Raw genomic sequence first — 15977 nt, forward strand, 5'->3', positions numbered from 1 at the left:
TCTGCTATGTATCAGTTCGTCGATGACGTACTGTACAGGAGGAGACCGAACGGTGTGAAATTGAAGTGCATTCCCTGAGAAGAAGGACTGGAGCTATTGGTGGAAATGCACAGAGGCATATGTGGCTCCCACATAGGGTCGAGGGTCCTTGCCGGCAAGGCATTCCGGCAGGGTTTCTTCTGGCCCACTGCCCTCCAGGATGCAACGACACTAGTAACCAAGTGCGAAGAGTGTCAGTTCCATTCGAAGAAGCTTCATCGGAGTAATTGTACGTTGCAATCGACAAGTTCACGAAGTCGCCAGAGGTGGAAGCAGTGAGGAAGGTGACCGCACAGTCAGCCGTCAAGTTTTTCAAAGGGCTAGTCTGCCGTTTTGATGTGCCAAACAGACTCATCACCGACAACGACACGCAGTTCACAAGCCCCACCTTCATGCAATACATCCAAGACCTCGGCAGCAAGGTCTGTTTCGCTTCCGTGGCACATCCACGAAGCAACGACTAGGCGGACAGGGCAAATGCTGAAGTGTTGCGAGGCCTGCGGACAAAGACTTTTGACAGGCTGCACAAGAGCGGAAGGCGCTGGATTGATGAGTTGCTGGCGGTTCTTTGGTCGATCCGGACAACGCCAAATCGAGCCACCGGGGCAGAAGTAGTTCTCCCCACAGAACTCATATACGGGTCACCTCGAGTGCTCGCTTATGACGAGCTTGAGCAAGAGCAATTGCGGCAAGATGACGCAATGCTCCTTAAGGAAGATCGTCTTCGGGCGGCTGTGAGAGTAGCACGCTACCAGCAAGCCTTGCACCGCTACCATAGGCGCAAGGTTCATGACCGAAGCCTTGAGGAAGGCGACCTTGTTCTTCGGCGCGTTCAATCGGCCAAGAGTTTCAACAAGTTGACGCCGAAGTGGGAAGGCCCTTATCGGGTAATGCGAGTCACCAGGCCCGGCGCAGTCCGCCTGGAGACCGAAGATGCTATTCGAGTGAGCAACTCCTAGAACATTGAACATCTTTGCAAGTTTTACCCATAAGGCGCGGTTACCGGGCCCCCCGGCAAGCCACCCTTTTGTACAAGCCTTGCCGACAAGGCATGTAACCCTTTGTACAAAGCCAGGCGCAGACCTTGAGCATAAATAAATGAAGCGCTGGTGCCCTAAGTTATAGCATGCATGCTAGGTTAAGTCTCTCCCTTGGTTAGGGTTGGCAGTGCTTAGCGGCGACTAACCCCTAGCCTAGAGGTCGAGTGTGCGTCTTTCTGTCTTCTCTGGTTCACAGGGCATGTGGACGCTTCTGCTGAGCCACTCGGAAGAAAGAGAACGAACCGACGCTCCGGCCCCGGCAAGCCAAGACTGCCGGGGGCTGAAGACACAAGGATAAAACCACGGCAAGCCAAGGTTGCCGGGGGCTGCAGGTTCAGATAAGTCTTTCATCCCCTGTTATGCATTTCCGTATGGAATTGGGACATGTGAAGCCTCGTTTAAATTCTTAAACCACCATGCTCCCCTTTTGCTGTATCCAAGAGCTATCCCCTGGGTCGGAACTTGGTCGTAGTCACGGTGGCAAGGAAATGAACGAGGGGCCTAACTCTACTTCGCCCTGGCTCCGCCAAGAGCGTGAGAATGGTCGACTGAAGTGGGGGACGGCAAGGCCTGTTGCCAGGCGACAATGTTTATCTTAAAAATAACAAGGATTTGTTCCTTGGCATGGGCCTCGCTCACGCACAAAGAACCCGGCAAGCACCCTTTTTCATTAAAAATGTCCCATACAGGTACAGTTCATACGGGATGAAAAACATGAGCAAGGGGATTACAAGTTTTAAATCTAACAAGTGCCCGCAGGCTTACAAACCAAAAAAAGTTAAGATGCCCGTAATCCCTATCTTGTCCCTCTCCTCAGGAGATGGAACAAGGTAGCAGGAGGGCGAAAGGAGCGCCTAGGCGAGGTGCGAGAAGCAGAAGGCACCAAGAAGGCATCTCGGTGCCGGAGCTGGAACATGAGGCAGCGGCCCGACGATACGCGACGAAGGCGTCGGTGCCCGCGTACTCTGACTTGACGGCTGCCGCCCGCCTTCTTCGCCTTCTCCAGCCCTCCTACGCCAGCCGCCCAAGGAGGTGATGGGAAACGCACCGATGGAGAGCTTGACAAGGAAGGCCCTCGGCAGGGCGCGTGGCTGAGGAAGGGGCAACGCGGTTTGTCGGAGTCGGGGCCGGTGCCCCGCCGCTCGACGCCCTCGTCCTTGCTGTCGGTGTCCTCCTCATCACTCCCGCTCTAGGAAGAATCTTCATCGTCGGAGGAGCTCTCCATGCAGCACTTCAGGCGAGTTCCAAGATCTCCAAAGACCTTGACGGAGAGCAGGTCGTTCTCCATTAATTTGAAGTAGAGAACGAGCCCCGCCGTCAGGCTGTGGATCTGAGCGAACGTCTTCCACCCGCGACGGAGGTACATTACGTGAGGAGCGGGGAAGTCAACGTCGACCCGTGTGCCGCCGTTCCCGCAGCCCCTCATGTGCAGCCTGAGGGTCTGGGGTGGATCGAGCTCCATCTCCCGAGCAAATGGGGTAGGGAGACGGAGGCGGTGACGCGGTGGCCGGCGCAGCCTGATGAAGAACTCACGGGGTTGGTCCCCGACGTGGCCCTCCATCGAGGGAGGCATCGCTGGCGGGGGCGAGGCCGGAATGCTACCCTGTCCCCCTCTTCCCCAAGCGCCACGGTGACCTCGGCCTCGCCCCCTCCCCCTTCCTCTCGTGGCCTGCTCCGCCGCCACAAGTTCTTGGGAAGGAGGGACGCGCTATCGACCAGCGACCCTCGCCGCCACCGTTGAAGGGCCAGCGCCCCCTCTCGCCATGGCAGACGGAAGACAGGAGCCGAAAAGAATGGAGATGGATGATGAAGGGGTGTGGATGTCGTCCCCCTCCCCCTTCTTATAAAGGGGCGGGGTCGGGGCTCAGCCGCCCCGCTCGGCCAATCCGGCCATCGGGGGCACAGGGAATCGAGACCGACCCGCTGCCCCAATCAGCGACGGGCCGGTTTCCCGCCTCCACCGCCTGCCACCTGCATGGGGGACACGTGGCAAGCAAGAAGAACTGAGGGGACGGGTGAGGCGACCGTTCCCCACCCTGTGATCATGGGACACGGACGCCTTGAAGGCCACGACCCGAGTCCGCCCGAGTAAATGAGTTGCGCCTCTGTGCCTCCCTCTTTTTGGGGAAGGCGCGAGCCGCCTCTTTACCATGATGTGACGCATGCGTGCGGGAACCGCTCCACGCATGACCCCCACGTCACGCACGACCTTCCACGTCGCGCGTTCAACGCGGGTCATGGGGAAGCGCAGCGGACGAAAAGTTACTGCGGTAAAAGCCGCCCACCTGCCCTCGCACCGTTCTGGGCCTGGCCCAACAACGCGTCACGCTTATGTGTGGCCCAGGCCCGGGGGCTCCTGTCGGTGTACAAAAGTAGGGGCTCTCCTTTTGACCCCTTTACTTGTGCACGGGCAGTCAGAGCCACGTGCCACGGCCACACCTAGCAGGGTTGAGGAGGGAAGCCGGAGAGAAGCCGAAGCACAAGATAACCAAGGGAACGCCAAGACCAGGAACACAAAGAGCAAGAGGGCGAGGTGGACTCCCCCAGCAAGGACCTTGCCGGGGCGGCCTCCACGGCCCCGACAAGAGCCTTGCCGGGGAAACTTGCCCAACGCCAGCAGAGCGAGCCACCCTTGAGCCCAAGGTTTCCAAACGCCGTCGACAACTACCTTGGAGCCAGGGCTCGGGAGGCACCTCCGTGGTGGCGTGCAGATCTTTGTCAAGATCATCGACACACAAGATCACATGAGGACCAAAAGACGACGAGCCTCGGCGGGATGCTAGCCGATGAATCCACAAGACCCCCGGCAAGGTCCTTGCCGGGGACGACCACGGCGCCGCGGCAAGACCCTTGCCGAAGACACCGGCGGGGCCGTAGCCAGGCCCGCGTCTGCCAAAGATGCCACTGCTGTCCCCAAGCCACTGGTAGCCTAACCAGCTGGGCAGACACCTGCGTGGCGACAGGCGGCCTCCACACCAACCCAGCAAGCACCTGCGTGGTGACATGCAAATCTTCGTGAAGACTCCACCACCGCGCCACCTCAGCTGCCTGCCTGCCTACATGGCACCACATGCATCGCTGGCCTGGGCACGTGTCGAAGCGAGACGGGGCGGCGACGGACGGGACGGGCCCCGTTCCCGTCCCTGATAAAGCAAGGGGACACCTAAGCGACGCATTAAATGTGTCTTGTCCCGTAATACCGAGCGATAAGCTCACGCACTATACGCCTTTCCACCTCCTGTGTGCCATTGTGGCGACCCCTTTTGCCTATAAAAGGAGGCCCGAGGCGACCAGGAGAAGGAATCAGCTTTTTTGGACTACGCATCCACCGTAGCTAGTTGGAGAGCTCAGGAACTCTCTCAAATACACACCAAAGCAGGATTAGGGTATTACGCATCCTTGCGGCCCGAACCTGGGTGAACGAACTGTGTTCTGACTCCTAAACCTGCTCTTCTCACAACCCCGCGCCCTGTCAACCGTAGTAGGGATTCCTATGATCCCATAGGTGTCGTTTCCCCGACAAGAGTGATGAGATCAACATGATAATCCAAGAACCAGATACACAAGTTGTCCATAACCGGGAACACGGCTAACCATGATTAGTTTGTACACTCTGCAGAGGTTTGCGCACTTTTCCCCACAAGACTCGATCTCCTCCGTTGAATTTCTCGCACTACATGATGTTTGAGAAACGGATGATCGAGACACAGTCTTTCAGAAGCACTAACTCTTTATTCTGGTGGACAGTTACACCTACTTTCCCCTACATCTGCTAGCCCACCACTGAAAGAGGTCATGCAACATACTCAACTATGCCAAAGCCCATAATGGCTTGTGGCTGCACACGGAAGTTTCTAGCATGAATAATCTTATGATCCCTTTGAGCCTGGGTGGCGAACCATAGGATTATCACACGGATACTCCGGGATATCCTAGGACAACACTGGATTCTCCAGGTGCCCGCAACCAATCCACCCAGATGTGTATTTAAGTAGCCACCTTAAGTTAACCATTAATTAACAATCTCACATTTGTCACGGATACACTCAAACCCAATCCACGTCTACGAGCATAGCATAGCAACATAAGCATAATGTAGAAGTAACTCCCAAAGGTTTGATAATAAAAGGGCAATAGGTTCTACCTCATCAACTACTTCCCAGTACCCACATGTTAAGCACAACCTAAATCATGCAGTGTTTGAGGGTTGTAACTAATGCATAAGAACTGGGTAATAAAGGGGTATGATCAATGTGTTACTTGCCTTGCTGACGATCCGCAAACCCTAGTGACTCGTAGTAGCATGCTTCGCACTCCAGGAATTCTATCGCAAACAAACAATAGCATACATAAGCACTCAAGCATAGATGCAAGGCTAAAACTCAAATAAGAAGATCAAATCTGAAAATCCAACCGAAGAGATTTGATTTGCAAAAAGAATCAATCGAATCGGAGCTACGGAACTGAAACTACTGTCAAAAGAACTTCGAATTCAAATCTGCTTGAAACCAAATTTTAAATTGTCAAAACCGTGTTCAAGTTGATTAAACAGAAAGAGGGGCTCGAGACGAAGATTTTGGCGTTGGTTTCACTGGATTTGGACGAATGGTTTAGAAATGGCGAGGGTTTGAGGATCATGGGCTAATGTGCGATAAAAATAATAATGGATAGGTCCCTGGTCGAAAAAATAGAAAAGAAAAATCTATCGGAAGAACATCCGCTAACAGAGACGAACAGACGAAATTCATTCATTAAAATGAACGAACGAACGAACGTTCGCAAACGAACTAAATAGAGAAAAACGAACCGATCTAAAAGAAAAAAAACTAAACTAGGTTTTAAAAAAACTGATAGGTTTTTACCTAAACCAAAAAAACCCAACTGTGGCAGCTCAGATCCGACGGCGGCGGCGCGAGTCCGGCAAGGCGACGGCTCCGCGAGGCGGGCGATGGCACAGTGCGGCGGGGCAGCGGACGGCGCGGTGCGGGGCGGCGGCACGAGGCGGCGGTGGTTGCGGCCCGGCGGGGGAGGGGGGGGGTGTGGCGCGGCTCGGGGTTTCGGGACAAGGAGAGGGGAGGCGGCGGCTGCGACATATAAAGGGGGGGTCCTACTTGGGGGAGGAGGCAAGCCGCGGCGGCGAGGGCATCTCGGACTCCGGCCGGAGTCCGGCTCGGGCACGCGGGCGAGCAGGGGAAGGCGGTGGCGCGCGATGGGCAGGCTGGGCTTCGGCCCAGTTCGGTCCGGGAGCTTTTATTTAAATAGATTCCGCCGAAGAAAAATCCTAAAGATATATAAAAAAATCTAAAAATTCCAAAAACAATTTTAACCGTCTAAATAAAATATTTATAACAAAGTGAACATTTTCTTGGCCTAAAAATGCATTTTTTGAAAAATGCATATTTTTCTAATTCAAATAAAATAGCAATAAAATCCAAATAAAATTATTCCTCTATTTTGGAGAAGTCATATTATCTCCTCTCTTTTATATTTTTTATATTTGAAATATTTTGGAGAGAAAAATAATTAAAAGCAAAATGATCCTCTTTTCGAATTTGAGAAAATTCAAATAAGAAAATAATGAAATCCCCAACTCTCTCCGTGGCTCCTTGAGTTGCTTAGAATTTCTAGGATCAAACCAAAATGCAAATAAAATATGATATGCATATGATGACCTATGTATAACATTCCAAATTGAAAATTTGGGATGTTACACTTTTGTGTTGGGGGAGCTTGTTTACCTGCTTTTATGTAGCTTATTATGTATTGTTTGCATGTAATACCATTGTTTGCTCATGTTTACAACAGTGTTAGGATTGGTACATATGAACATAAATAGACTGGTATTTATAGTCTAATGGAAGAGAAATTTCTTGTACACTGTACATGAGAGACTTGTAGATTACATTGAGAGGCTTTGGGCTAGCTTAGGTTTTTATTGGTAGTTTACAATGTGCATGAGCAAAATCTAGGTAGCTTCTCTTGCACAGGACCAACCTAATTGAACTACACATGTCAGTGTAGATGCTACGGTTGTCTCCTGGGTTCCAAAACATAAAATTCCACTCTGGTTTATCTATGTTTTATATCATGGATTTGACCTGAACCTGCATTACACATGTGTTGATACAATCATATAGCTTATCTGATCAAACAATCTATCCTGCTGCTCTTATACCTTACCAAAACAAAAAATAATTCTAAATAGAAGTAGTTCTTTTTCTTCAGATTCTGTATTTCCTACTGCTGACATATTGTCGTGATTTACCTTTTGTACTGAATAGCTCTTTCTGATATTCACAGGTTTTAGCAATCAGTCGTAGCTCTTTCATCAAAGGTGCATGGCACAACAGGGGACAAGCGCTTCATGTCCAACCAAGGTGCATGGTGCTCGCAATTGACGAATAGAGGGTGTTCGACATCGGCTACACAAACCACCACTGTGAGCTCCTCCCTATCCTCTGCTACAACCATGCTCTATTAGCATGTGGCTGAAACCATTGGATGGCCTTCCTGGACATGTTTTGCTGCTATCTAGAATTAGTACTTGTCCCATTTTTTTTCTTTCCTGGACATGTTATGGTTCAAGGGTTGACGATGTCTAGTAGATAGTTTGCTAGCTATATACCTGCTGCTGATTGATGCTCTTGTGGTTAGCATTATACTCCTGGAATCATATTATACTATATCTAGTGTTCTTGTGGTTCTGCGAAGATGAATCACAAACATCTAGTGTTCTGATATAAAATTGGTCTCTTAAATATCTAGGTCTTTGAAGTTGGCTGAATCTGTTGCTTTATCATATATTTGGTCCATAAATCTACATTTCTATGAAATCTCTTTCAATATATAATTTTTCGATAGTCTGTACACTAAAGCTGGAGGTTTGCAAACTACTCTAGGAATAATAGCTATTCTAATGTTGGTAGCCTATGTGTTCACTCTATTATAGGAGGTCTACGAAGTTTGAAGTTCGAAGCCGTATAGCCCTACTCAGCAAAGAGTCGTCTCTTTTGTTTGACTGTAATAGTTTGTAAATATTGTTATATTGTAATAGTAGGCATATTTTGGTTGTGATAGACTATGTACAGATTGTAGTAGACTTAGTTAGTGTTAGTTGATGAACTACATTTGTAATGTTTTGTTTGAAATATTGATTATGTACGTGATTTGAAAACGTGTGGAATGGAAACCTGACTTATGGAACCCATTTATGAAAATAATTTGAGCACTTTTGAATTTTCTGTCAAGCGGGCCCAATGTGTGAGATGATGACAAGAGGGGCCCATTTGATTGGTGGGAACAACTCCAAAATATAATAGCCCAAACAATGTTAAAAGGCACGGCCTAGAAATAAATAAAAGGCCGAATTGTTGGGCCAGGCCCATGTAGCTGACCAAAATTGGAAGGAAAAAAACAATAAATCGGCTGAATTAATGGGCTCGGCCGATATAGACACTGAAATGGACCAGGCTGATTCTAATCAACGACCTTTTCATTTGGTCCCAATTTTGCCACGTCAGCTTGCCACGTCGGATCCGACATGGCCTAGGCAGACAACCAGCGACCAAAACTAATGGTCGTTGATTCAATGACCTTTTGTTTTGGTCATTGCCTTCAACGACCTTATAACAGAGAAGGTCGTTAATTTCCATTAAAGACGGTCAGCTTTTGACCATCTGTTTGTGGTCACAAAAAGGTCGCAAATAAAAAACAATGACATTCAGCGACCAATAGTGATGGTCGCAAGTTGACATATTTCTTATAGTGGTAGTGTCAAATCCTAGAGGTACCTCATGAGTTACACATCTAGTGTTTCCAAAAGCTTGACTCACCATGCAGTTCAGAGGCTCGGGTTGAGATTTATCGGCGACATTTTTTCCCTGGTAAACTGAAATTCCTGCACAAAATGGTCGAGTTGCATTGTTAGGCGAAATGAACTGTGATGCGAAGTGCATTGCCTTAAAAAGGGCACTCCAAAACTAATGCAGGTGGACAGCATGCTCGCACAGGGATAACTGAAGCAAGCACGCTGCATCATTATTCAGGTGAACCTATGCAACCGTACTACATAACCAAGCGACCACACTGCAATTTTACTAACGGCAAACTGAAGTAAACGCACTGCAACGGCCTTGGAGACGTAGTGAACTTCACGTACTGCACTGGCTGTAATATCTAAACTGTGTGAAAATGAGAAGTTAACTGCTTATCTCATGTTGCAGTGCGTCTTTGCATTTGTTGGAAGTTCCCTTCATTTCCGTCTGCAGCTCTCTTGCATTCACCCATGCAATCCACTTTTCTTTACCCTTCTTCAGTAGCTCATGCACGATTTGAACTTTGCTCAATGTCAATGGAGATGGAGATTTCACGCCTAACCTCGACGAAGCTTGCATCTAGGTAGTAGCAGTGGAGGAAGGAGCCTTGCGAGAACTTCCTCGTCAGACTGGTGCGATGTCGTGGCAGCACCAAATCGGATCTGGAGAAGATGGGCTGCAGGGGTCCTGGCGCGACGCCAATCTGCAAGGCCGATAACGCGGAAGAAGAAGGCCGGGTGGAGCTAGGTAGCGGCGCTACGAGACCGTTGCTACGGAAGAAGTCCTAGAGGGGTGGGGTGACTGTGCTCCGAGGCCGCTGCCGCGAAAGATGGCTTGGAGGTGTGGGGAGGCAGTGCTTCCAGGCCGCTGCGGCGGGAGAAAGCGGGGAAGGGGAGGGGCGGCATCGCTGCCGGCCGCTCCCGCAGAAGGAGGCAGGGAGGGTAGGGGTGTTGGCGCTCCCGGATGTTGTCGCGGTAGGAGGCGGGGAGGGGAGGGGCGGCGACGTGAAGGTGGGGGTGTTAGCACAATAAGGGTCTCAAGGGTGTTTGAAGAATAGATCCACCATATATATATATAGGTTGGATCCTTAACAACATTCACTTATAGCTTTGTCTTCTAGTTGATTTTTTTGCATTAGTGAATGTGATCAGACTTTACCTCTCTATGCTCAACTCTTCCACTCTCTCTAAATCTTCATATGTATTCTACATGACACGTGTCGATTGTCTTCACTGTGTCCTTGTCAGTCGAAGATTTTGAGACCGCAAGTTTAAAATATTTTTATCCTTATCCGATTTCGGCTATTGCAGCACATGCCGGGATGACCACTCGCAAAAATCACTAAGTAGTGGGCTAGTGTGGTTAATGCGGGGTAGTGAAAACTACGCATGCATGCCACGCATTGAGCACATGTGAACCGCAGGGAAAAATCATAATTTCAGCCGGGTTGAGCTCCTCCTTATAAATACTTCGGACCCTCAGTCATTTAGGGCCTTCTCACCTGTCGCTCTAGCCTCCTACAAACCCTAGCGCCGTCGCTAAGATTTATCTTCATCGGAGAAGTAGTCTTCATTGTCGCGACTCCTCCGTCAAAGTACTCAAGCCGGCCGCGGGATATCTTCACACCGCCGCCACCATAGCTATCTCCCACTGCCAAGTTAAGGCGTGGGAGGTTAGACTACTCGGCTTCCCCACCTCGTTGAGCTAATCATTGTCTGTTCTTCATGCAGTAATTAAATGTTCAATTTTACTGCTCATTTGGTCCGACAAATTTTGGAATATCTTCATAAGTTTTTCTTTCACTTCTACTATACATCTTCCGCAAATTCCATCTCATATTTCGCAAAGCTTTCCACTTGTGATACATGACTTGTGTGATTCCTCACTTGTACTTATTCATGTATTCTTACAAATCTGGAACCAGCCTCTCACACACAATGTGAATGTCTTCGCGGTATGAGGTCATTATTTTCAAAACTATAATATCTTAAAAATCCTCTAAGAATGCATATGACCTCTCCTACTTCCCTCGCATCTCTAATTCTATTGCAGGTACATGTCCGTGGCCGAGTCGCATGGTTCTCAAAGTCTAAATTCATTTGCAGATTTCTTATAGCTTCATGAAAGTGCTAGTTATCGACTAGAAGGGGTGAATAGGCAATTTTTATGAAAATCTTCGAAATAGACAATGTCTTCGAAGACATGCAAACAAAATAGTAACTAAACGGGATGCAGCGGAAGATAAACTACACTAGGCATGCAAGTATGTCAAAGTACAATATAGGTGGTGCACGAAGACAAATTGTAGCTAGGTAGAACAGATCAGATTTGGAAGATAGTGTGTAGACAAATATGCAACCAGAGAGAATGTCTTCACACAATGTCTTCGAATAGAACATGCATGCAAAGACTTCACAAAACTAAACAATGATTAAAGGAGTGAGGTGATAGAACCATTTGCTCGATGAAGACAAAGGATTTGTTAGACCAATTCCAGTTGCTGTGATAACTGTATGTCTGGTTAGTGAGGCTGAGATTGAACGCAGAAGACCACATCACCTTATTCCCCTTGAGCTAATACCCACTGATCTCGCCCAATCACTCAGGTAATTCTTCAAGGTAGAGTTCCAAACCATCATAGACATTGTTCACTGGCAATCCACACTAACTCTTGGATTCTCGGAACGTGACGCCTAACTGACTGGAAGATCACGGTCTTGAAGTGTAATAAGTCTTTGGCATGTAGCAGAAAGGCTTCAGTCATGCTCAAAACACTTTGGGCTATGTGTGTTTTGGGTTTATCCTCGCAAGGATTCTCTCTCAAAGGCTTCGGAGGCAGGTTGTTCTCAAATGGAAAAAGTTGTGCATAATACTCGGAGCATCCATCAACTTATGGTGGAGGTGTGGGTTATTTATAGCCAAGGGAAACCCGCCATGATATGTCTGAAATGACCCTAGGTAAATGCACAACCGACATGTGTCCAACAGTCAGATTTCAAACATATGCGGCAGCTTGACTTGGGCTCCAAGTAAAGCTGACTCAACCAACTCTGGAAGAGATTTTCTCTCATTGTTTTCGCTCGAAGACATAGGATTATACGTTGAGCATCACGTTAGTTTTCTGACTTTGTTTACCTTGACCCCACTTATTAGTTCGGTGGTTCCTATGACGCAGGTAAGAAGAAAATGGAACTACCAAGAGACTATGTCTTCACATTCCATTGTCTTCAAGTGAATGTATTCATGTGTCATTATCTTCAACACAAATGTCTTCGCGAACCACCATTCTCTTCAATGGCTTCATACATTTTTAGTGGTCATCTTTGATGGTTAAACCAAATAAATAGGGACTTCTACCTATGTTCTCCTGTGAATCTCACAAACACATTAGTCCCTCAACCAAGTTTGTCATCAATACTTGATGCTCTTACAATCTCCCCCTTTTTGCTGATTGATGAAACACTGGTTGAAGTTTTCAACGGGGATAAAATATGTGAAAGTTAAACAATGTGCTCATTGGCTTCATGAATTTGGAGGGGCTCCCCCTGAAGATGTGCATATAAGTAGTTTTCCTTTGAATGAAAATGCACAAGGCAAGTTTCACCTTGTGGAGATCTGCCTCTATTCATGAAGTCAAATCAAAGTGCATATAAGAATAATTTGAAGATAATGAAATGCACAATGGAATATGCGCGTCTACGAGATGACTTCATGCGCATAAGATCAGAGTTAAGTAGTGCGCAATAAGAACAACAACGAATCTAGCATACGTCCATCAGGACTTAAGTTTACAACCCAAATATCCAGTGTTCAAAACGAGAGTTGCAAAACTTAACAAAATATAGTAAGCCCGACCCAAAATTGCCGCTTGAACACTATCAACCCATATGCTTCTCCTCCTTTTGTCATCGAATGACCAAAAGGTGTGAAGACATATGGTGTCTAAGCATTCACGGACGGCGGTGGTGAAGATGCTGGTGTAGGAGGTTCGATGTTGGTATTGGGCAGAGCAGAGGGGCCTGATGCAGTGTCGTGATGCAATGAAGTCATTGCAGGAGAAGTGGGATCATCTTCTTTATGAAGCAACCGAACATGGATAGTAGGCGTAGAAGAAGAGTAGTCTGAGTCTTCAATATACAACATAGCACGCCACTTCTCTGCTGATGGAGGCTTGGAGCCAAACTTGAAGCTTTCCTTTAAGCCATCGACAATAAGGTTGTCTTCAAAGCACACAAGTGTGAGGCTCTTCCAAGCACAACGATTGGCTTCATGAGCAACAAAAGCATTTTTGGTGGAGAGGTTCCTGATGCGATTGATGTCACTTAGCAGACTCTGCATCTGATGCTTTTACCATAGGTGGTTCTTGTCCTGCTTTTGGTGAAGAGAAACAAGAAGCTCTCTATCTGTCAGCACCTTGGGGCATTTCTGAATCCTTTGTGGAACTATGCTGGCAGTGGCTTCAGTATCAGCTTGACATGATTGCCTAATCTGACTAGCAAGACCAGTAGTGGATGCCACACTGGGAAGTTGAATGGCTTCAATATGCGTAGAGTGGCTTGGTTCCATAAGTCTTAGATTTTTGTCTACTAAAGGATAAATGACTTCATGAGGAGCATAAAATTCATGTGATATGTATGGCTAGAGGGTTTATATTGCACAGATGAGCGGGTCTTGATGAGGCGCATGATCCACTACACATAAAATTTGAGGCCAAATAGATCCATGCCAGAAGCTGCAAGCTGCGTGATGAAGAAGTCAGGCACATTAAACTATATGCCAATCATGAGATAGTATAAACTATCTTCATGGCTCTTTGAAGCTGGACGGAAGATGAATGCCCTTTGATAGGCCGTAGAGTGTGCCGGAGAATGTGATAAACAGTGCAAGGCAAATACTCAAGGGCCTTCACAAAGAATGAAGTGGGCAATTAGCTCCAGCAGATAGTGGCTTCATCATAGTGAGCATTTCAGTCATGTTGGGCTCTGGCTTGTGGAAGATACTTTCAACTTCATTCTCATAGGTGTCAAGACATGGATTGTAGTTGTCACCAGGAATGGGCATATTGGTTAGCTTGAGAAGCTCTTGACATTAGCTTTGTGATGCACATCATCTAGCATCCACTCAAGAACCCAAGTGTTTGGATCCCTGTTGTAGCCTGAGATGTGAAGTGTTGCATAAAACTGGATAATTAACTCCTCATTCTAATGTTCCTTGTCAATGAAAAAGGGCAACAAGCCAAGATCCTTGAAGCATTCCAATGCTTGATCAAAGCATGGTAGATCTGACATGGCTTCAAGACTTAGCCGCTTGTGAGGATGAATCTGATCTTGGTTATAAGGCACACATATGTAATAGCTTCATTGAAGATGGCTCAAGAACCGATCAGAGGATATGCGAGACTTGTTGTGTGGGTTCTTGGTTCAATCAAAGAAGGTATTGTGTTCTTTCGAACTTAGCACACTGAAGCTACAGTCGGAGGATGCTACACTACGAAGCCAACACATCCTGGGCATTGGCTTCTAAATCTGAGGCCCGTTGTTCATATTAAATTCATACTTGGGTCCAGGCACTTCAGGAGGAATAAGATTTGGCCATGGGACATGAACCAGTTGAACTTTAGGTCCATATTTCTCTTCAGCCAAGACGAGACCATCATAGCACTACTGCAGGACTCTGCTAACGCGACACTACTATCAGAGACCCTTCGAGAAACTGTGTGCGATGCAATAATCGCAAACGGTGCTATATGAAAACCGCCAGAAATGTATAAAACGTTTGCGATGACGGATGCATCAAACACGATTCAGGTTTTAGTTTCCTGTGGGATGAAGGGCATACGGTTCAGTTCAATTAACTGTTTGCAATGAGGAGGAACAAAAGAAACAGGCATCCAGATGAAGGCGTGTGCGATACACAACATACAGTTCACTATGATGAACTATTTGTGATTAGGCAACACAAAAGAAATGGTCAGCCAAATGAAGGTGTGTGTGATATACAGCATACGGTACACTCGGATGAACTGTTTGTGATTACGCAACACAAAAGTAACGGTCAACCTGATCAAGGTGTGTGCGATATACGCATGCGGTTCACTCGGCCCTTGTCGTCAGTGTGTGACCTCTGTGGCAACCGTTCGGTCCCCAGGCGCCTCTTCGTGTACCATGTCAACCGTCCACTGCCTCTTCGCCTTTCCCTCTCGATTTGGAACTGTTGTCGCACGCTCTTCCTCCCTCCTCCATTCGCCTTCACCCTTCCTTCTGTCTTTGTTCGATCATCCTCTCCATGGAGGGAACAGGCCAGAAACGACCCCGTTATTCTTGCCCCGATCTGAATGATGACGGGAGGAACTCATTGGTTGGTGTGACGTCATCACCACGGCTAGCATGGCAGGTTCGTTCAAGACCATTCTCGACTCAACTAATAACATTATTACAAGGAACACAAGGGTCCAGGAGCGGTTTGATCTCCCCTATCTTCTTCGCCGTGACCCTGCTGACTGGCGCGGGGACGAGGGAAGCCTCGCCTTATGCAAGTTGATGCCGCTTGATAATGATACTTATGATGTTAAGATGCCATCGCTTGAGGGCAAGGCTTGGGCAGGCACAAATCGAGATTGGGTTGTTTACATTTGGTACAACTGCGAGTGGGAACTTGTGAGTGTGTACACTCTTCACCGGGTTCCACTTCCAAAAATCTCAGACGACTGCCCAGAGGTTGAGTACACCGGCATTCTACGTGAGTTCAAATACGATCATGGTGACTGTCTTCGACGGAAGATAGCAATTTGTCGATGGATATTGCTCAAAAATCAATTTTTGTAGACAGATGAGTACTGTGATGCAATTCAATACGAGGGTCTTGTGTTTGCTGCCACCACTTGTGGCACTGTTTTTGCGTGGAATAATCATGCTTTCGGTAAGTTTGTCTTGCACCGTAATTATAATTGTTTCATCCACATGCATGCGGGTTAGCTAGTTTCCCTTTACTAATTAATTAACCTTCTTGTGTTTCCAAGGTCCTGTGAACATTCCACCACCTATACTTTTAAATTTTTATAACCAAGGGGGAGATGACGATATTG

This window comes from Triticum aestivum, chromosome 4D, assembly GCF_018294505.1.
Source record: "Triticum aestivum cultivar Chinese Spring chromosome 4D, IWGSC CS RefSeq v2.1, whole genome shotgun sequence".
Taxonomy (NCBI): Eukaryota; Viridiplantae; Streptophyta; class Magnoliopsida; order Poales; family Poaceae; genus Triticum; species Triticum aestivum.